The 21,967-nt window shown below is 47.2% G+C and overlaps 2 long non-coding RNA genes across 2 annotated transcripts in view; one reads left to right on the top strand and one right to left on the bottom strand.

Annotated features, from left to right (window-relative positions):
• LOC110349731 (uncharacterized) overlaps positions 1-2,044 on the bottom strand; it is a 35,308-nt gene extending 33,264 nt beyond the window's left edge. Inside the window, exon 1 of the long non-coding RNA XR_002395942.2 lies at positions 1,946-2,044. This is a non-coding gene — a long non-coding RNA (uncharacterized LOC110349731). The remainder of the gene's footprint in view (positions 1-1,945) is intronic.
• LOC110349732 (uncharacterized) lies at positions 2,037-7,166 on the top strand. The gene is made up of 3 exons (XR_002395943.2): positions 2,037-2,149; positions 5,361-5,542; positions 6,799-7,166. It is a non-coding gene; the product is annotated as an uncharacterized LOC110349732 (long non-coding RNA).
• The last annotated feature ends 14,801 nt before the right edge of the window (positions 7,167-21,967 follow it).

The following is a 21,967-nucleotide window of genomic DNA, read 5'->3' as shown; positions in this document are numbered from 1 at the left end:
GAGATCAATGGGCCTTGTATTGACTAGATTTCAGAGATGAGATAAGTAACATTTAGAAACACTTTGAGAGGAACATATTTGGTTTCCAAATCTTTATTTTGCCAAGTGAAAACATATTTTTACACTCCACCATCTAAAATCCCTAATATTTCATAAGAGGAAGAAAAATTTTATACCAAAAAGTACAAAAGAGATATATGGCATATTATCAGAATAAAAATACTTGAAATACAATCAATTTAGCTTAATGAGTGGTATCTCCTCATAAGTGTGTTTCCCCATAGATGCACGAACACTTGCTACAGACCTGGGGATGGGAGCTGTGACTCAAATGCTTACAGAGGTGTGGATTAAATTGTGGCATTTCAACAATCGGAGAAAAATACACGATCATCTTGTAAGTATTTCAAAGGTATTTAAACTTATAATGAACCACAACCTGAATTATAAGTCCAGCTAAATCTGTTATTTTCTTGTATAATGAAGTCAAACATAAAATTCTAGTATCGCAGTACTCTCAGCTGGAGAGCACTTTCCCAGCATGAGGCCCTGGGTTCCATCCCCAGCACTGAAAAAAAGAAGCCAAAGTAAAATTGGGATATCATTCCCTTAGATACCTGCTTCCAAGGAATGGGCGGTCCCCTTCCTGTTTGCCACCTCAGAAGGAATGGAGACGCTTTCCCCCTTTAAAATCTCTAAACACAACGATGCTTGTCAACAACACCTGAGATATTCAGCTCTGAGAACCCCTGAGCAGTCTCAACACAAAGCACCCTCCCAGCAGTGACCAGGCAACTGCCCATGGAGGGCTTCATGACAGAAAGGCTACCGCCATTCTGTGACAACTTCCACAGCCCAACTTCTCCCTCTCCCCAGTCCTAGTGCCTCCAACCCACCAAAATTGTCACTTCGGAGAGGACATCTCATGCTAAGCTCAGGGTCAGCCTCCTGGTTGTTGCACAACACTGGGCCATTCTTCTGATGTCCCGGTCCTGCCAGTCGAATCCCTCAAGACCTGAGCAGACAACACGACCGACCAACCTACAACTTGGGCAGCTACTGCAAGGGAACATGGAAACATCCAGCCCACAGTCCATGGCCTCAGGGCTTGGGCCCATCCTCCATGGCCACAGGCTACAAACCGTCCACAGGTCAGGGCAGCATCACTGCAGACAGCAAAGTCACCTGTCCCCTTGCATGCTTACAGAGAGGGACTGGGGTACCCTGCTTAGTGTCTGTTGTTCAGCAGCACGGGTCTCCACCGCGTCCTTGACCAAGGCCCATCATAGTTGTCCTAAGTGTGAGCAGGTGTTCCCTCCAAAGACAAGTGTGGTCTCACATGTCCAATGAGCTTGGTACCCAAGTCACAACTCAACAGAAGACTCACGAGGCCCTTGCTAAGAAGGTGGTTCCTTTCCATGTGACACAAAGGACTTGTAGACCACTTGTTCATTGCTAGAATCTGCCCGGGGCAACAGGCAGGACGTTCTGGTAACTCAGAGCAGGGGCTCTAAGAGTGGTCCCTGGACCGGGGTCAGAATCCCTGGGAGAATTTGTGGAGATGCAGTTCTTAGGCCCTGCACCAGCACTACCGAATTGGGAACCTAGGGATGGGATCAGCAGTCTGCATTCTCACAGACCGCCCAGGGACTCGGATCTCTGCTAAAGCCCGAGAGCCATGGGTTTAGAGCAGAGCTTGCCAAGCGTTTCCTGCAAAGGGTCGGACAGTGACATTTTCATTCTTGTGGACAGACTGTAGCTTCTGTCACAGCCTCTCGGCTCTGCACACATAGCCATGGACAATGTACAAAACGGAGTGCAGCTGTGTTCCCAGAAAGCTGAATGTGTGGACCTTGCTGCGACCCGCACAGCGTAGGGTCCGAAGCCGGGGAGAGCAGTGGGAGACGAAGAAAAAGTGATGAGACCAAGAGAGAAGGATACATACCAAGACTATGCTTGAAGGTTGGCACCAGGTGGAACCGCAGCTCGTCGGGAGCTAACGGCCTCGTGGAGCGCCAGCGCTCTTTATTTATAGTGGAAGCAAACAGGAAGAGAAGGCGGGGCAAATAGTGCTACGTGGCCTACGTGGCCTAGGCGGAACGTAGCGTGATCTGGGCCTGCGCAGGAAGGAAACAGGGAAGGATACACGGTAACGCCCTTCCCGGGCTGTGCTGTCCAGGGTCTCTAATCTATGGAGGCGAAAGGGAGTAGGGAGGAAACGAAGTACCATTCTCAGGCCCGACACAGGGCAGACACCGACTTTTGATTTTCTGTGTCATGAAATATCACTTTCATTTTATCAATTTTAATTTAAAGGTGTAAAAACCACTCTTAATTTCCAAACCATCTGAAAACTGGCAGGCAGGCACACTGACCCTCAGGTTTGACTGCACCTGCTATGACTGGACTGGAATTCTGAGTCTCCCCTAACTAGGTGGGTGACCTTGGACATGAGCTGAAAGGTTCCCAAATGGGAGGTCAGGCCACACTAGCACCAGTCTTACAGGGATGCGGTTAACGTTCATGGCTAACACACTTAGGATAACCCTAGGTGGACACTTTCTATTGTTTTTAATGTCTGGGCGTAACTTACATCTTTCTTGTCAGATCTTTATTTCCTATACATTCCTATATATTTCTCATACACCCTGCTACCCTCCAAGAAGGGTGAGATGTGAGTCAGTTTTCCATCACTATAACAAAGCCCCTGAGACACGCAGCTCATTGGGGCATGATTTGGGCTCACAGCTTTGGAGGTTCCAGGCCATGGTTGTCTCCATTGCTTTGGGCTTAAGCAGAGGTGGCTCATCATGGTGAGAGCACAAGGCAGAGAAAACCACTCACTTCATTGCGTGGAAGTGAAATGAGGAGAGGAAGGGACTGGGGTCCCAGTGTGGCCTTCACAGCCACATCCCCAGTGTCCTAAGGGCTTCCCACAAGGCCCTGCCTCTCAGTGCTTCTACCATCTTCCCATAGTGCCAAGCCAGACCGAGCCTTTAACACATGGACCTTGGAGACATTCGAGATCCAAACTTCAGCAAGTGGTAAGAGCTGTTGGTGCTCTCGCTCCTACAGCCAAGAACCCCAGGGCTCCACAGTGAAAGGATGAGGAATTAGATGAGCAGAAATGAGCTCTATTCCTCAGCCTTCCTTCTCCTCCTGGTCTTCGGTGTTTTCACCCACATGTCATCACTCCAGTTTCACAGTTGACAGAACCGGTGGGGTCTCACCAGGGTCAGGCTGAGGGCAGCGTCTTAAATCATAGTAGGTGGGGGCCCTGTGCATGTGTGAGAGAGAGAATATGGCAAGTGGAAAGGGGTGAGGACAAGAAAGTGGGGATGCCCATGCTAGGAAGCCAACCCACCTCCCCTAAAGGGCATGGCTGAAAGGAAGGACCAGCGGCATAAATTGAGAGGCAGTGAAGGCACCTCCACCAGACAGCTGGGAGGGCTCAGACCTGGAGACCTGGAGCTGCATCCCAGGCAGGTGAATGGCAGTGACAGCATCGAGCACCCAGGACCCCACACGTGCATTATGTTCTGAGCGATGCCCTTCTACGGTGGTGTCATTCTGGAGCTCCATTTTCTGGAACATTCCCCATCCTCTCACATCAAAATGTGAGCCTTTTCTCTCCCCAAAGCTTGAGGGTAACATCTGCATGCAACTTTGCTCTTTGGGTGGTAAGAGAACACCTATGCTCACTGCCACCAACTAGAGGAGTGATAGGTTCACACACAAGAGAACACTTCCTGGCTGTCCATGATGGAAGACACTGAAACACGATACAAGGGGAAGTGGGAAGTGTTTGCCTGTAGAAATGGAGTTTTTGGTGTAAGAGGCAGAGAGGAACAATGTGATCATTCTGACTCAACACTTTCCTATTTCCCTAAACAAAAAGTCAGAATCTGATGTAAATGGCAAAATTCAGTTGTGCACATTTTATCCAGATATTATCTCAGCACTCAGCACAGTCTGATGTATCATAAGAATTCCAGGAGGCAGTTAATATTCTTCCTATTCCTACATGAGTCAGCAGAGGCTCCATAAGGTCAAATAACTTCCCCAAGGCCTCATAACCAGGCACTGAATCTGTGCCATGGGACTGGACCCGGAACAATCCAGTGAGGGAAAAAAATTAGACAAAGGTGCCCCACTAGGACAGCCTCAGGAAGAGAGGCCCCAAAGCCCTGCCAGAAGAGGACAAAAGTTGCTTTAATTGTCATTTTTCTGTGAGATTTTTTTTTAAAAAAATTTCCCCCTATTATGTAAGCTTTGCAAAGCAGTGCTTTCCTTATCATTCAGTTATCGCTCGTTTAGATCCTTGGTGACATTTCCTTCCACAGAGATAACTATTCGGGTTGAAATCTCTAATTATTGACCCTTCCAAGCCGATTCTCGTAGACAAAGGCTGTGACTTAAGACGCTGGTTTTCTTTCTCTCTTCTGCTTTGACTCAGTCCTCTTAACCCTCTCAGTTAACCCCAAGCACTGTTCTGACTCCTTGCTGCTTGGGCCAAGGCAAGCTAAGCCCTCCTCCCCAGCACCACCTCGACCCACTCACAGCAGGTGGTGCCCAGGGGCTATCTCCTGCTTTCATTATTTTGGACTTGTCCAAAGGCTCTTTCTTTACCTTGGAGGACCTTTGAACATGTGATGAAATATGAAAACCTTCAGTTAAAGTCAATGAAAGAATCAAACTGAGAGAATTTAGCAAACATTTCTTGAAGGCTCTTATGAAAGACAGGCCACGAGTCACAAAAATATGGCAGTCACTGTTGGATGCACATTCCAGCTTTGTGTTCCTGCTTCCCTCAGCAGAAACCAATAGTGAAGGAATCCTGTCTGACATTTGACTAGAACTCATCTTCCCAATTCTTTATCATCTTCCTGAATTCCCTGTTCTGCCTTTCAAACTCTACAATCTGATGTTCAACTTTATCCCTAACTCAAGGAACATTCTATGCTACAGCTGTATGTCCCCTCACCCATTCTCCTTCCCTTTGGCATCAGGTGGCATCTGTCCATTTTGATGAGCCTCTAGATCTGAAATTGATAGCCTGGGCTAATTCTCCTGAGTCCTCTGGGTGAGGATCTTGGGGACACATCACACAGAACAGTGAAAATCATGCCACCTCCCACACAGACACTTTTCATATCATGGGTAGTGAGCAAAGCACTTCCTCATAGAAGGACTGACCAGGGAGGAGGAAGCAGCCCCAGGTGTCCTCCCAGGTCTCCTCCTTCTCCTGACCCCAGGTATTCACTGCTGACTCAGCCTTACCAACTCTCAGCATGTATTTTGCTGCAAAGTTTCTCCAAAAGGTTGTAAGTAAAACCATTCCTTCACCACTTTTTTGGCAGCTCAGAGAATGAGAAAGATGAAGGTCATTCACCCTCCAGCCCTGCCTGGAGGACTCAGAAGGGCGTCCTGCTGGCCAGAGGATGACAGATGGCACCCCTTCCCTTGTATGCAGGGGAGACTGCCTTGGCCTGATTCTGTCCAGTTAACAAAACAGAGGGCTCTGCCAAGACAAACAGCCGAGGTATGAGAGTTAACAGCCAACCGTCACCGCGGTGTGAAGCGGACCCATGAAATGAGACATCAAGGATGCTGCTTGGAATAGCTTGAATGTCGAACATTCTTTCCCAGTGGAAGGACTTGGGGAGGGCAGCACACAGCAGTGTGGGAGACTGGGACTGGGGCTGAGCAGGAGACGCAGCCAGGGCATTGCCCTGGGTGTCAGGAGGCCGTGCCCACTTCTCACCCACCCTGTGCCAATGCTCCCTGCCACCCCCACCAAAAAATAACAGCTCTGAATAGGTCATATCAAAAGAGCCCTTGTAGTTTATAATCACTTTCATCTGGCTTAGGCAAACACAGCCATGAAATGTGTGTCTGGGGACAGCCGGAGCTGGCGAGGCAGGGTTATATTAGTCAGGACCGAGGACACTGACAGGCACAGCAGAGGATGGTTTATGGGCTTTAATGCCTGTGCTGACAAGGAGGATCGGTACAAGATTTATTTTAGGCTCAGGCCATCACCGAACACTGAAAAGCAGTCATTACAAGCCAGATGACAACTGGAATGCAGTAATCACTTGAAGGAATATTTATTTGGTTTTTAAAGTTTTTGGATGAATCTGGTTTTCAGAGTGTGAGGGACTTAGGAAGTCAGACTATGCCATTATTTCATCCAAACTATTATACATTTGCTAGCCAATTATGTAATCCTATATGGAACACATAACCAGAAAGTAGGATAAGCCCCAAGACCTGAGGGCTCATTATTATAGGCCTTGCCACCATAACTTCATTTGTGGTTACTACACACCCTAAATATTATTAATGGGCCAAGAGAACCCAATACTTGTAAAGTCTGGTCAGTATCATTAAATCCATGGCCCACTGTGACGGTGAATTTGATGGAGTAGCAATATATATTAGATTACTTGTCTTCTGACTCATTCTACTGAATTTCAGGTGATAAAGTACAAAAATCAAGCCAGACATTTTTATTAAGCCCGGTGTCACCCCGAAGATTTCAATTCTGTTTCTGTAAACACATCTTCTTACACTAAAACCATCCCAAATGTTCATAGTTCTGCCGGACATGCCTTAGAATCAACTACGTTTATCTGTGACATTTTTAATGCTTCTTGCTTCTTCCAGATAAGTAAAGGAAGTCAGACACAAAAGATTGATATGCCACTATTTCTATAAAATATGGCATAATGCTTCCTGTATAATCTTCAACCCATCCCATCCCACTTAACTATCTTGTTTTTCTTTCCTTTCCAGAACTTTAAGCAAGCACATTTCTACAATATTTTTTCTCCCCAAGAAAGCCCATCACTTTCTGAGTGCACCAGAAACAAGCAGGCTGATCTGATTTATGAACCCCTCACCCACAGGCCACTGCCACATACCACCCCCTTGGTCCTGGGCCTCACTTGTCAGCCGAGTGCACACAGGGCTCAGGACAATGTCAAAGACTGCTGTCTCTTCAGGCGTGTCCGCGGTGAGAAAATTCACTGGGCTGTTTGCTTGTGTGGGCGCATTTCTGGGTGCATCTCATACTCCAACAGAGAATTCATGATTTAAATAAACACAGACCACAATCATGGAGGTCCCTCCCATCTCTTCTCCTCTAATAAGTTTAAGATAAATACAAAGCAAATAAATGGAAGGTCCTCCCCTGTGAGCTGAGAGCCTGGAGCTTCGGGTGGGTCATGCTGTGTTGGGAGAAAGGAGTGTGAGGTCTTAGGGAGGGGCCAGGAACTAGAATCTCATCCCCTGCCCCTTAATTTGCTGTTGCTGGTTCCTGTTTCCATCTTAGTCATCTCTTCCCCCACCCACCCACCCCCTGGCTCACATTCAACAACTTCCACCTTCTCCTGTTTTAGATTTCATTACATTCGTGTTTAACAAACTTCGAGAAAGAGGTTTCAGAAAGGAAATATAGTAAAGCAGGTCTTATTGCTGTGTGTTTCTTCCAGGAGAGTAATCCTGGTGTGAGGAATTCACTCTGTTCTTTAACTTAGCTAAGCATCCTTTTGTGACCATGTCAGTGATCAGAACAGTTCTAAGATGGCATTGAAAACTAATGAATTAGGCAAACACGAGCCCATGTTGCTCCCCAGCCAAAGCCATGGGCATCCTCAGCTGTGGTACAGAGGGCAGGGCCAACAAAGGCAGGACCTTGTGGCTCTTGCTGGTCTCGCCAAATCTGCACCAGATGCCTGCTGCTTGAGTTCCTACAGATCCACTCTGCAGCCTTCTCCACACCGCCTGGGACTGTGGGAGCCCGGCCTGTGTGAGCCTCACCGACAACTCCCCAGCCACTGGCCTCCAGTAGGGCTTGGCCATAGAGAGCCAGGTCAGAGTATTTGACCCTCAGCTGCCTTCTGGAGGAGTTGCTTCCAATGGGCTTCCAAGGTGTGGATGTGGTTTGTCCCCCAAGAGTTTGTGGGTTGGAAGCCTGGTCTTCAGGGTGGGTGGTGTGGAACCTCTGAGAGGTGAGCTCTGTGGGAGGTCCTTTATCACTGGGAGCTGCCTGCAGAGGGAATAAAATACCTGCCAGCTCCCTAAGCCATTTTCTGGCTTCCTGTTTGATGATGGGATCTCTCCCTGCCTGCCATCATGTCATCGGCCATTGAGACCTTAGAGGCCAAAGCAGTGAGGCTCCAAACTGTGAGCTACACAAACTTCTTTATTTCTAAGCTTAGCCTGCCCTGGGCATTTCATAGTAACAATGAAAATGGGCTGGCATATGATGATTTCCCCTGAACTGAGGAGGACAGTCCTTCTCCAGGTGACCTCCTACACAGGACTCTCTCCTTCCAGGTCCCTATAACCCTCACCTTCACCCATCAGGCAGAGGAGCATAATAACCCTGGATGTTACTCTAGCGCCACTTGGCTTTTCTCTACACCCTGATAGCACCTCTGTCACTAGGCCCTCATATCAATCCCCTCAAATTGTTAGAATTGGTGCACACTATTTGTTTCTTGTGGAGCCTCTGGCCTGATATTGGGTCAGCAAGGCAGCTCTGATCAAGCACAGAATGGCGCCGTTCACTACATATTGTGTTGTCCTGAGGCCCAGGAGAGTATGGCTACAGAAAAGAAGGGCCCTGTGTTGTCCTCTGCTGCAGCCCACTAGGATTCTGCACATCAGAGACCCCTCTGGAAAGCTCTCGTCGAAGTCCTTGGTTGGCTGCTTTGTGTTACTGAACGCTGCTGGCCTCACTGGAAGACTGAAAGAAGGAGACTGGAGCGCGGGAGTGCCAGGGAACTGTGGACCAAGTGACAGCTGCATGAATTTTCAAACTGGGAGCACACCCATGTCGACAGTTTCCAACTTGCGAAACAGACGTTACTGGGCCCCTCCACATGCCCCCTGGGTATAGTCGCTCCACTGCCTATGGTGGATTTTACCCTGATCTTAATACCATAGTTCTGATTTCCTGCCTGTTTTTTAGCTTTATGTAAATAACATTGCACTTTTTTACGTCTACGTTCATTTGCTAGATATCATGTTTGTGGCATTCATTGATATGGTCACGCAGGTTCATTAGCATTGCTATGTAGTTTTCCATCTTATGAACACATTATACAATATTGATCCATCCTATCCTAGAAGAATATCTGAGTCATTTCCATGTTGAGGGTTATGAAAAATTGTGTGACCATGAGTACACTATACATGTCTTTTGGTGGACGTGACGTATGCATTTCTGTTGGATAATATACGTTGGATTGTCGACTCAGGGAATGCCTACATTCAGCTCTAGGAGATATTTCCAGACAGTTTTCTGGAGTGATTGTATTAATTTTCATTCTGGGTAGATTTATCTTTGTCGTCATTTGTAAGCACACACATATGCTGAATCTCCCCGATTCTTTCACGGTCCTGATGAAAAGATGTTTCAAGACTCCCCGCAGACTGATGAAAACCCTTTGACAGAACTGGCATCAACATATAAATCATTGTGGTCTTAGAGCCATGATTTGTACCAGCTTCTCTCCACTTCTTTCCACTCTAACCTGTGCTGCTCATTGGCCAGCACAGTTCAGGGCAGAGAGAAAAACAGGAGGAGCTGGAGCCTAAGAAGAGAAAGTGAGGTAAGATACAGAGCCAAGCTGTGGGTGGGTCCTCAGCATGCATTTGAGGACAACCGGAGAAACAGGAGCAAAGTTCATCTAGACCAGAAGACTGTCCTGCTCATCAGAGGGACTTCTCACCATTTCTGGCTTATCTGGGAGACTCATGCCTCTTTGCCTTTTCTGCCACAAAGGAAAATAAAAGACACATCAATTCTTATTGGGATGGGAAAAGAGGAAAATCCTAAAAAGTCTGTAAGGAATAAAGAATGATAAATGGAAATTTCCCAGGCCTGCAATAGAAGATTACGTCAAACTGGGTGGCTGCAAACAATAACTTATGCTCTCCAAGTTCTAAAGGCCAGAAGTCTGAAACTCAGGTGGTGGCTGGGTTGATTCTTCCTACAGGCCCTGAAGTGTAGCCTGTGCCATGCCTCTCACCTAGCTTCAGCCACTTGCCTGGGATCCTTGGCTCTCCCGCTGCAGCACCTGCCCCACCCCAGTCTCTGCCTCCGTCATGTGGCGTCCTCCCATGTGCGTCTGCGTCCAAACCCCACTCTTCTAACAAGAGCACCAACCATGTCGGATTGAGCCCTGCCTGTCTCCAGTGTGACCCCATCGTAGCTTGATTACATCCTGTTTCCAAATAAAGTCACAGTCACAGGTTCCAACTGTGTGTGAATTTGGGGAAGACACTTTTCATAGCAGTATAGCCCCTACATGATAGTCCCCCATAAATTTAAGATTAAATATGAATTTTCCTCCCACTTAGATGTTCAGGAGCATAAGTCTTGCCGTAGTGAAGAGAAATTAGATGCATGTAATACGCCTCCAGTTGGAACGTGAAGGTGAGTGGAGGAGTAGAGGATCTTGTCCCTTCTCTGAGGGAGAAATGGGGGAGGAAGCTTGGAAAACAGTTTTTGGTAACTTCTGCGGAGGTCTTATAACACAGTGGACTTGTTCATCAACCTAGAGAGGGGAGTAGGCAAAAAATGGAAATACACCTACTCATCCCCAGGAAGAAATAAAGATCCCTGCACGTTAGGGCTAATTGACATCTGCCACAGCCTCACATCCAGGACAGCAGAGCCTCCATGAAGACGGGGCTCGTGTCAATATAAATCCTGCAAGGCTTTGACCTGCCAGGCAGATTTTATGTCTAATCATTTTCTCTGGAAGTTTCTCTTTTTTGTCAGCATGCCCACATAGCAGCACTTCACACAGCGCAGCTGCAGGACAGCTGGACGCTTTCTCCTGGAGACCGGGGAAGGCTCCAGCTCACGGGAGGATTAACCACTGCGTGCCTCAGCCTCCAGTCTCTGTCCCTGCCGTCCACTATAACGGGGCCTGCAAGTCCTGGTGACATCGGTGACTCTCCTGTGGTTCACGATCATGCACATGGGACTTCAGCTTAGGATGACTGCTGTGGCCCCCACAGAGAGAACACTGAGAGTCTCAGTCTCTCTTGGACACTTTTGTTCCATTAAACGGCAACTTGGATCACTTGTTCAAAGGAGATGCATTACCCATGTGTGCTCAGAAACCCCAAACTCACTCCAAATTTTCAAACAATCTATTTGAACATTTGGTTCATGACTAAAGAAGCTCAAAATATCTGAAGGCGATTAACTCTGATGCATAACAGCTATCGAAAATGATAAAAATCGAAGGGAGGGCAGGGGACTGGGGACAAAATAAGAACCCAGATACATTATGTAAAGGTACAAATTTCCAATGATTAATGTCATCATATTGTATACCTAAAATGTACCAATAAAATTAAGAAAAAGAAAATGATAAAAACCCAGCTTCCTAGCTGGAAGGGTCCATTCTCATTAAACACTGCTTTTAAAAGTAGACGATGAGAAGCCAGCTAGACCTATGTTTGAGCAGAAATGGTTGCCCCCCCTACAACCACTGAAAAGGCACCTTTGAGGCCAGGGCTGTTTCTGCAAGAATTGTACGCGGAACACAGAAGAGAAATCGCTTCTGTGTCAAAAGCTGCTCTCGCCAAGGGAAGCGCTGCCCTGAACGGAGCGTTCGGAGCCGCGGGAGTTGCTGGCTCTGCTTCTCACTCTCAGGCCCGGCTCTGGGCCCTGGGTTTGCTCAGCTGGCCACGGCGCCTGCAGAGTGGGCTGAAGTTCAGGAGAGGATCACAGTAACATCGGGAAGCAAAAGTGAGAAAGAGGCCAGGAAATCAAATTGTGCTGAAAAAGATCCACCTGTCATTGATTTGGGGGTAAATGGCTGCTGCCCCACGGGGCAGCCCCTGATGTCAGTCCGTGCCCGAGAGGGGCAGAGGGCACCGCGGCGGGCCGTCCTGGAGAGCCTGCGCTGGTCTGGAGCCCAGGCCCTGCGGGCATCGCCGGGAGCCCTGGAGGAACTGACACCCGATGAAGTCGTCGATGTGGGTTCTTTTGCCTCCAAGGCCCGGACTCACCGCCAGCTCCAGGGATGTTCACCCCAGGAGACAGCCGACTTTCACGCTCTGGCGACCCCGTGTCCAGACCACGCCCCTCCGTCCACGCTGCCACCTGCGTTCAGAGTGGGCGTAGCTGACCACGCTGTTTAAGGTTGTTTGCTTTTTGCTAAACTCATAAAATTGAATTTGTAGAAGTGAAATGTAATCTTGATACAACCCACTCTATTTCAAGTAGACATTCTCATCTAAGGAGTCAGAGAGGAAAACATGCATGCATTTCTACACATGCGTGGTTAGGCTGCAGTTCACGTGTTAATGCAGTCACACGTGCGGGGCTGTGCACATCATGAGAAAGAGGACAGACCCACTTGTAGTTTGTGTCTAGTGAGCTTTTGAGTGGCAGAAACACGTTTAGAATTAAGACTAATGAGCTTACATAAATCGCAGGTTTTTGTGATGGCCCTAAATCTATAAATGATAAGGGATAAGCTCTTGGGGATATATTTTCTGGCTGGGGATGTAGCTCAGTGGTAGTCACTTATTTAGCATGTGCAGGGCCCTGGGTTCGATCCCCACCACTGGGGAAAATAAAGGTATGGTTTATGAAAGATTCTATTACCTCAAGTTAAGGACAAGCAAGTACCAAATAAGTAATTGTTACTGACTTGAAATAACGGAACCGATCAAGAGTTGGAGATAGATACGTATTTTCTTGTTATTGTTACTACATGGTAGGCTGTGAAATAAACTCAAGTACAGTTTTAACAGGCTATTTTCATACACCAAACACATAATAATAATTATGATCAATGGAAGTCCAACAAGTTTCTAGCAAACAAAAATAAAACTTAAGAGATGACTTAGTGATAACTACAAGGTCACTTATTTTAAAATATTGTCATCTTAAAGCAAAATATTATGTGTTTGTGGATGACTTTAAACAAATTTCTCATAGAAACAGATAGAAAGCTTTGGTAGGCTTTATGTCTGTACAGAATTCTTTGGCCCACAAAGCAAGGGGTGAACATTTTCTAGACACTTGGAGTAATTCTTGGTTCCTTCTTCCCTGACAAAGCCTACCCTTGTCTGTCCTTTTCACTAAGGCAATATAAATCTCATTATGATCCACAGGATTTACCTAGAAAGTCAGTCAGAAGAGCCTGTGAAATTCAGTGGCTCTCTGTATAGGTAGAAAAACAAAAGCAAACAAAACTCTTCTTTGAATCTACAATATTGGACTTTTATTCTGGGGAGAGAAGAAAAAAAATGACTACCTAAACTTTCCCCACGTGCTGTTTTCACTGAGGTCTCCTGGTCTGCAGAAGAGACTGGAGTAGGCGGCCCCAGCCTCGGTGTGCACCCAGGGCACCACCCCCCACTCCAGGGAGGGTCTGCCCTCCTATCCTCCTCCTGCATGGCCCCAGGGAGCCAGATCTGGACACCTGGGCTGGGGCCTTCTGTCTGAGTGCTCAAAGATGTGCTGCCTGCATCCTTTGCTGAAAGACAAGAAAAAGACAAAGTGTTTCCCTAGGACTAGGGCATTTGAGAGAAAATCCACTGTGCCATAGGAATAGATGGCTGCAAGGATTCTTAGCTTATCAGAGATGCAGCCAGCTATTCATGCCTCATCCTGGACTCGGTCCCTAGCATCACCATAACCTCTGTGCTTGTGTGTGTGCATGCACGCGCACACACACACACACACAGTCCCAGCATGCTTCCCCCTGAGAACAAGGGTGGCACTGTACACACAGCTCCCCAGTTCCAGTGTTTATTGCTGAGAGGCACTAGTATGAGGGAACACCGTGGTAGGCACGGTGAGGGGGAAGCTGGAGCAAGGTACTTGTCAAAGGCAGGGGACTGACTTCCAGCCACAGGCAACCCAGAGGGAGGTGAGGCGGCTGCCACAATCCCACTGACCGTACTTCTTCCATCTTTCCCCGGGGCCTTTCCTAGGATGTGCACAAAGTGTGTGTGTGTGTGTTTGTATCCACGCATGTGTGTGTGCTTGTGTGTGCAAGGGTTATGGGACACGTGCCTGTGAAAACTGGGCCAAGACCATGAGTCTTGTTTTCTCTTCCAAATCAAGCCAGGATTTGAGTTCAGGTCTCTAGAGGGGGCGGTGTGCCAAGCCATCCACATCCTCTGTAATAAGTGCCATGTCTACTGCAGGCCTGGTTCTGGGAAGGTAGAAGGAAGCCCGGAAAGAGGGCCTGCCTCAACATTCTAGAAACCCAGGCAAGTGAGGTCCCCAGACTCCAGGGCTCCCAGAGGACCCTTGCTTATTCTTTGATTTGCATCCGTTGGTTTCTTACTTTTACCCCAAACAAGAGAAAGGGACAAAAGATACTGAAGCAGTGGTACATTCTTGCCATATTTCTCAGCCGTTCATAGCTCTGAAGTGTTGGCAGTCTTGTGGGAAAGCTACTTCTCAGAGATCTCTGGCCCGATGTCCTAACAGCCTCGGTCTGCAGCTTTTGCCAGAATTCTAGATAAGGCCATAATTCCTGCTTGCCTAGCTGCTCAAGTTTCAAATTCTTCTCAAGTTCGAATCAATCATTCCCAGAGACAAGCAAAACACTTCATCTAACAAAATGGGCCAGTTTTTAATGTCTCTTTGGACTGAATGGAAAGACTTGTATGGCTTTGAGGGAAAACACATCTCAAGTAAACGCTCTTGCTCGTTCTCTTTCTCCTCCTCTTCCTTCCCTGTTCCTCTCACTTCCCTCTCAGTCTGTTTCTCTGCCTTCCCTGCTCTTTGTCTCCTTTTCCCCCTTTCTGTCCCTAATCCTGTCTTTGTCTCTCCTCTTTTCTTCTCTCCTATCCCCTCCCCTCCTAGATCCCTGTTCCCTCTCCTGTTTTTCTCCTGTCTCTCTCTCTTTTCTCCTTCTCCCTCCTTTCTTCTCTTCCAACATGTCTACCTCTCTGTCTTTCTAGATTTCTCTCTCCTGCCCCATCTCTCCCACTACTATAGCACAGAGCTCAGCACTGAGCAGCTAAACCAAGTGCTCTCTAAACGAAACGCACGGGGAAACCACAGCAATGAAGACAATTAGGGTAAATAAGATCCAGTGATCAAACATAGCTAATTTGTATCCATAATATTTGGGAGTTACACAGTCCGCTTCAATTTGAAAGATAGCTTCCAGACCACACTGTTTCCCCCCATAGAGGCTGCCTTTTGCTTTTAATTATTGACCCGTAGGAATTCTTGCTGTAATTTGGGGTTAGCTTGTAATTCTTGAAGGAGCAGAAAAGAATCTAGTCCATAAATCCTCCTGTATTCCATCACTTCCAATAATAGGCTTCTGTGGCCAAATTCACCATCCGTTAGCTGTATTTCACAGGGAGCCGGCGAAGACCGAGGGAGGCACAGCTGAAACCAAGCCCCCGGGAGCTTGGCCTCAGAGGCAGGGGCATGAACGGAAACTGCTTGGCAAAGAGCCGTGGTGGAATGCAATGTATAAGAAAGGCCCCCAAATAGGGTATGCACTGAGGAAAAAGTGAGCTCTAAGTAGCAAGACTTCACCCTCGCTTCTCAGGAGCACTTCTGTGGCGAGCGGCAGTTAGCGGCCTGATAACATCGCCCAGGATTGATTTTGTGATGCATTCTGAGCCCTGCCTTGCTGTCTCTCATCCATGCTGGGTGGGAGGCGGGGCGTGTCCTTGGGCCCCCTGAGTGTGCAGGGCTCCAAGGGGATCCCTACAAGTTAGCGTTCATTTTCCATCTTGGGCCTGCAAGAGGAGGGTTAACAGGCTGAGCGGTCCCGCTTGCACTGGAGCATTTCACACCCTTGATCAGGCGCCCTTGAGAGCACCATGAGCCAGAGACACTCCTGACAGGCCGGGTCAGCCGGGACTTGGATTTTGCCTGTTCTGAGGCTTCCGGGGCTGAAGTCTCTGCCCTGCGGGGACTGCCCTCCCCCACCCCACCCCAGGCAGCTACTTCTTAAAGAAGCAACAATGCACTAGCAAACGCGCCTTTCACATGCAAATCAAGCAATGCGGAGCCTCTGCTCCTGACCACCTCCTCCACTGACTGTGCTGGGTAGCAATCCACCTGCCCTAAACGCCCGGGATCCGGTACCAGACAGAGACAGCTATGCTCCAAAGCCCTGTGTCATAAAGCTTCTGGCTAACTTTCTCTGCTCCCTGTGCTCCCTGACCAGCCCTGAGGCTCCCTCACATGCACCCCAGAAAGGTGTTACCCTCTTCTTAGAAATCATTTCCCGATTTGTTGACTTCGCCATTCCTGAATAAGAATAAAACCTACACTTGAAAAGAAGCGTTTCCATCTAGAGTCATCAAAGACCCAGGAATTTATTTCTTAGGTTTATTTTCCAGCAATTCAACCAGGGGAAAAAAAGTAATGAGAAATGATCATATCTCAAATTTTAAACAATGAATTTTAAACCCTTCTATCAGATTGGCAATAATGTGTGTGTGTGTGTGTGTGTGTGTGTGTGTGTGCGTGTGCGCACTGTAACAGCATATTGTAAAAAAGTGAGTACTGTCATGGATTGTTATGGGAATGGTAGTAAGAGTAATTTTTCGAGAAGGTTATTTGGCAAAAGTATTTAAAGCCTTAAAAATATGCATATCCCCTTTGATCCAGAAATACTTCTATGAGGAATATTTCCTAAAGGGAAAAAACTGAGATTCAGCAAAATGATTTTCCTAGATGCATTATCTATAATTGAAAAAAGTGGGAGCAAAGACAACAACTAAATATGGAGTAGCAGATAACTCCATAAAGAGGTAATGGCACACACAGAACGGGGGTACCACCCTTCTGATAAAATATGTTAGCATAGAAAAATGTTAGTAATGTAATTTTAAATTTTAAAAAGAGACTTCAGGACAGCCTGTATAAACAAAGAAAACTCCATGTCTAAACACAGAGTATCCTAATTAAAGAGGTGAAGAATTTCTCACTGTGTTCTGACAAGTGGAAAAACAGATATCAACCAATATCTGCTCTGAATATCTTGAAATCACAACCCCTACTCCCATCCCTAACACACGGAGAGCAATGTCAGCACCCAGATATCTGGCAGATTACTGGCCACTGGGGACAGATGTATAAAAGAGCCGGAAAGGGACACATCAAAGTATAAACAGTGGTTATCACTGGGAAATGAAAGGGCAGATGTTTTTAAATTCTATTTTGCGTATTTGTATATCTAATGTTTCTACAATGAACATACCTCCTTTGTATTTTGAAAATATAAAATAAGCTTAAGCCAGCCATTCCTAAGGTATAGAAGGAAGAGTTAACTCAGAGGTGGTGTTGACCTAATTCGTCCAAGAAAATATTGGGATTCCATTAGGTCACTGGGGTGTAATTCAGATCGTGAGGGCTGGTGACCTGTTTACCACCTGACTATAGAACAGTCTCTGCTTGTGCACAAGGGATCCATTCCAAAAACCACCGTGGGTGCCTGAAACTGCAGATAGTACCAAGCTCTCTCTTTATCTCTACTTATAAAGATAGGGATAGATACATAGATATGGTAAACTTTTATGTTACACTTAGAGGAAGCACTTTATGGCTTCTCTTCTGCCTATCTGAACTGCCAGCATCACCCCTCTTGTGCTTTGGGTCATTAGTAAGTAAAGCAGGGGTTACCTGAACCCAAGCCCAGTGATACCAAGACCAGCTATAAATTACTAACAGGTGAGTAGTGTATACAGTGTGGAAATGATGGACAAAAGGATGATTCATGTCCCACACTGGGTGGAATGTGACAGAATGGGATTTCATCATACTACTCAAAATAGAATGCAATGTAAAGTCTATGAATTATTTCTGGAATTTTCCATTTAATGTTTTCAGCCTGCTATTGACCACAGGTAGCTGGAACCAAGGAAAGCAAAGCCACAGATATGGGAGGACTCGTATTTTCTAGGCCTAAGAATGGGGCACAGAGTTTGGCAACTGTACCTGCTCTTTGGAAGTAAGACCACCCGGTGCAGAGCCACTCTGCAGATGCTGAACTGATCTCACCTTCAACAGAAGAAGAGATCCACAGCTGGATGCTGAAGGAAAACCAAGCTGAAACAAAAACAAACACGGTTGCTAAGCACTGAAATTGCCACTCAAGTCTCTTCAACACCTTGACATTACAGAAGACGTCATCTGGGCCAGAGCCTGGGTGTGAAGAGAGACATGAATGGGACACAGACCCCAGATGCTCAGTCAGGACGACTGACTGAGCCTGTTCTCACTTAGTGAGCTGAGACTGCAAAGGCCCTTTCAGGGATGAATGCAGGGAAGAATGGACAAAACAAGTGTGCAGCCGAAACCCGCTGACCATTATGAAAGTTGAGCAGCCCGAGCGAGCCTCAGTTTCCACACCCACAGAATGAGAACGATGACAAATACTTCCTAGAGATGTTGTGAGGTGGCTAGGGAGGTGCCTGTCTTTGTCACTTCTCTTCACCGGGACAATACCCACAATTTAAAGGAGGAGAGGTTTATCTTGGCTCCTGTTTTACAAGTTCCCGCTCTTACATGGTCAGAGGCATGGTCCAAGGTTCTGGGCAGAGGAAAGCTGCTCACCTAAGGGAGGTCGGAAAGCAGAGAGTGAAGGGAGGAGCCAGGGAAGGAGATAAACCCTCCCAGGTCACTCCCCAGTGACCCACCTCTTCCACTGGACCCCACTCCCTAACACCAGAGGTAGCAGCCCAATCACCTTGCACAAGCCCTGCCTCTGAGTATATGAGGCTGTAGGGGGGCATCTAGATATAAACCAAAGCGGTTCCCATCTCCCCATTTCTGTGAGCTGTCCCATACCCCGAGGAGCCAACCCCAACCCCAGCAGACCTAGCACTGTCATTGTATAACTTAGAATTATTATTTCAACCAACAACTGTTCCAAGAGTAACTAGTGGCTATTGAACATTGGTATCTGCGCAGAGCTCAGAGAAACTTCATTTGACCCCTTGGGTTTCCTAACAACTACTCCTGTACAGTTTTCATAAAATAAAAATGCTTGAGGAGCTAAAAGAAAATATTGTGACGTGATTGTCATAGATCCCAACCGATCAGATGGGTCTTCACAGCTTTAAAAGAAAACCAGATACTTAAATAAAAGTAAAGTTTGTATCAAGCCTTTTCTCCCAAATATCAGATCATGCTTAATATTTTCTATCCCATTTTTCTTTTGCATATTTAAGGAATTTCTAATTGTCCTACAAACCTCATTCATCTTGCAGCTCTATTAGCCATCTATTTGGTTACCACCCAGCAGTGAGAGTGACTAGATATTTGGTTACTTGTCAGAGTTCAAGTTCTACTTCAAAATTTGGGATTGTAGGTAAGGCTTCTTCCATGAATGTGTTCCCAGTTCAGATGCAAGACTGATGCTAGTCAGCTTTCTGTTACCGTAACAAATGCCTGAGATGAGCAGGTATAATCAGCTCACATTTTGGGAGGTTTAAATTGCCACTAGTTAGCAAAATGAAACTAGAGCACATTTATGGAAGCCAAAGGGAAGAGGGCGGGGAGGCCAACTGGCAGAGAGAAGACAAGCTGAGAACCCTGAGTCATAAGCAGGGGAAACACTGTGTTTCCATGACAGTGATGAGCCTTAGAGACTGAGTATCTTAAGTGAACACAGGGACAGGATGAGGACCCGATTCTAGGGCTCATTTTGTGCATTTGCTGGCCACATGTTCCTTTGCCCACTTCTCACCCTTCATTCATCATAGCTGTTAACTGTCACAGCTGCTCTGTGATCTCCCAGTCTCCTCACATGTCCTTTCCTTAGTTTCCTCACATGGAGGAGGTGTGGCAGGCTGGACAGTTTAGTCCCCTCACCTGAATGGTGTAATTCCACTAAGGGAGGCAAGACAGAGCCATGCAGGGTGGGGACTTCCTGCTCAGCATGGTCCCCTCTGAGCCTCCACTTGCCCTGTGCTAGGGCAAGGCGCCATTGCAGAGCTGCACCCCAGAAGCTGAAAAACAGGCTCTCTCAGAAAAAACCTTATTTGTCCCAGGGTCAGCAAGAGAAGAGAAGGCACAGGTCCCCTCGACTTCCTGCCGTCCCACAGAGATAGGAGCCAGACCAAAGTATGTGGGACCTGCAGTAGAGGTCTAGGTTCCAGAGGAAGCACCAAATCCGACAGGGGGATTGGGCCTCCCTATTAAAAAAGTCATCATGGCAAAGTGGTCCTGTCCTTGGTGAATAGACAGGCTGCTGTGTCACTCAATCTGGGGATGGGGTGTGTGTTAGTCAGTTCTCCATTACTATAACAAAACACGTGAGATAACTGATTTGGCTCGTGGTTTCAGAGAGTTCAGTCCATAGCCATTTGGTCCATTGCTTTGGGGACTGCGGTAAGGCAATGCCTCATGCTAGGAGTGCAGTGGAGGAGGTTGCTTACCTCGTGGCATCCAGGAAGCAAAAAGAGACAAGGAGTGTCCAAGGTCCCAATATCCCCTGGAAAGGCAACTCTCAGTGACCTCACTTCCTCTCATGAGGCCCCACCTCTGAAAGCACCATGGGCTGGGACCAAACTCTCTAACACAGGGCTTTTGGGAGACACTCGGCTCAAACCCTAGCAGAGTGTTACTGTTTATAGGATTAAACTCTTCTCCCACATCAGCCATCAGAATCTAGGCATCTGGGAAAAACCGGAGTCTCCCTGAAAGCAGAAGGAATCCCCAGTCCCAAGAGAAGAAAAGTTTGGAGCAGGTCCTCCTGGAAAAACAGGAAACTCTTAGTTTCAAAGGGTTATCTACTAGGCTGCACAAAGTCAGCCTGTGAGCACTTTCAGTCAGTCTGCTCATTGTATCATTTCTTTTTACAGTTTCACAGCAGAGGCTAAGTGTGGTGGCATATACCTACGATCCCAACACTCTGGTAGGATGAGGCAGGAGAATTGCAAATTCAAGCCCAGCCTGGACAATTAATAACTCAGTGAGAACCTATACCAAAATGAGAGATAAAAATGAGCTAGGGATGCAGCTCAGTGCAAAGGTCCTTACTTCAATCCCAGTAATGGGAAAACAAATTTCAGGGTAGAATTCAGAAATCTTCTGATCAGGTAGATGGTAGGACTGCTGAGTTACAGTCAGTGAATGTGTCTTTGTGTCTTCACTGCCGTCCCCACACTGTGTGGTCTTATGTTCTGTTTGAATACAACAAAAAAATTTTGCTTTTTTACTGTTCTAGACCTCAAATTTTGCTGCGTGGTTAGTACAGAAATCCTCACAATGAAATTATTTTTTTCTTCCCAAATATGCTGTTCTTTTCAGCTCCATTAAGATGTTGGAATTCCCACTATTTCTTGAAATTTGGGGTTAGACTACCTGGTTTGGAGATATCACAGGATAAAGAACTCCTGGAACAAAATATCAGTTTCTAAATCCCGGCATGGAATATCTACCAAAAGTACTTTTCACTCAAGAAAGAGGGAGCTGGAGGCCTGGAACAAGGAGGACTGGCACCTACATCCTCTCCCTCCAGGGCCACCTCTGTCGTTTGAGCTGTGACGCAAGTATTTCCAAATGATCCCACGATGTTTTTCCTCTTCTCTATGTTGTTTGTCTTGAAGTAGACTGGGTGTTAAAGATAAGCCAGGTTTGGAACCGAGGCTGGAACCAAGTGTGACTAATCGCCAGCCGCTCGTGCAGGGAATCCGCCCCCGTGCGCCAGAGCGCCCCTTCTCCCCACCCTCGGTCCTTCTCGGTCACGTCCTGCTCCCCCAGCTCCACCCCCCAAGAAAATGCCTCCAGTGGGCAGCGCACTCAGCCGGTGCCCCGACACCTCTTAGGGCCCCAGCGTGCCATCCCACAGCAGAGGCTGAGCCGTGCGGGTGCCCAAGCGAGCAGCTGCTTCCTCTGGACGCCTCCCCTCGCCTTCTCCAGCAGCTGGTCCTCTGCAGCTGAGGGATGTAGCTCAGTGCAAAGGTCCTCAGTTCCATCCCCTCACTCACC

This window comes from Heterocephalus glaber, unplaced genomic scaffold, assembly GCF_053883595.1.
Source record: "Heterocephalus glaber isolate CG9 unplaced genomic scaffold, H.glaber_assembly_v1.0 deba00001472, whole genome shotgun sequence".
Classification (NCBI taxonomy): domain Eukaryota; kingdom Metazoa; phylum Chordata; class Mammalia; order Rodentia; family Bathyergidae; genus Heterocephalus; species Heterocephalus glaber.
This window is presented reverse-complemented; position numbering and strand designations above follow the sequence as displayed.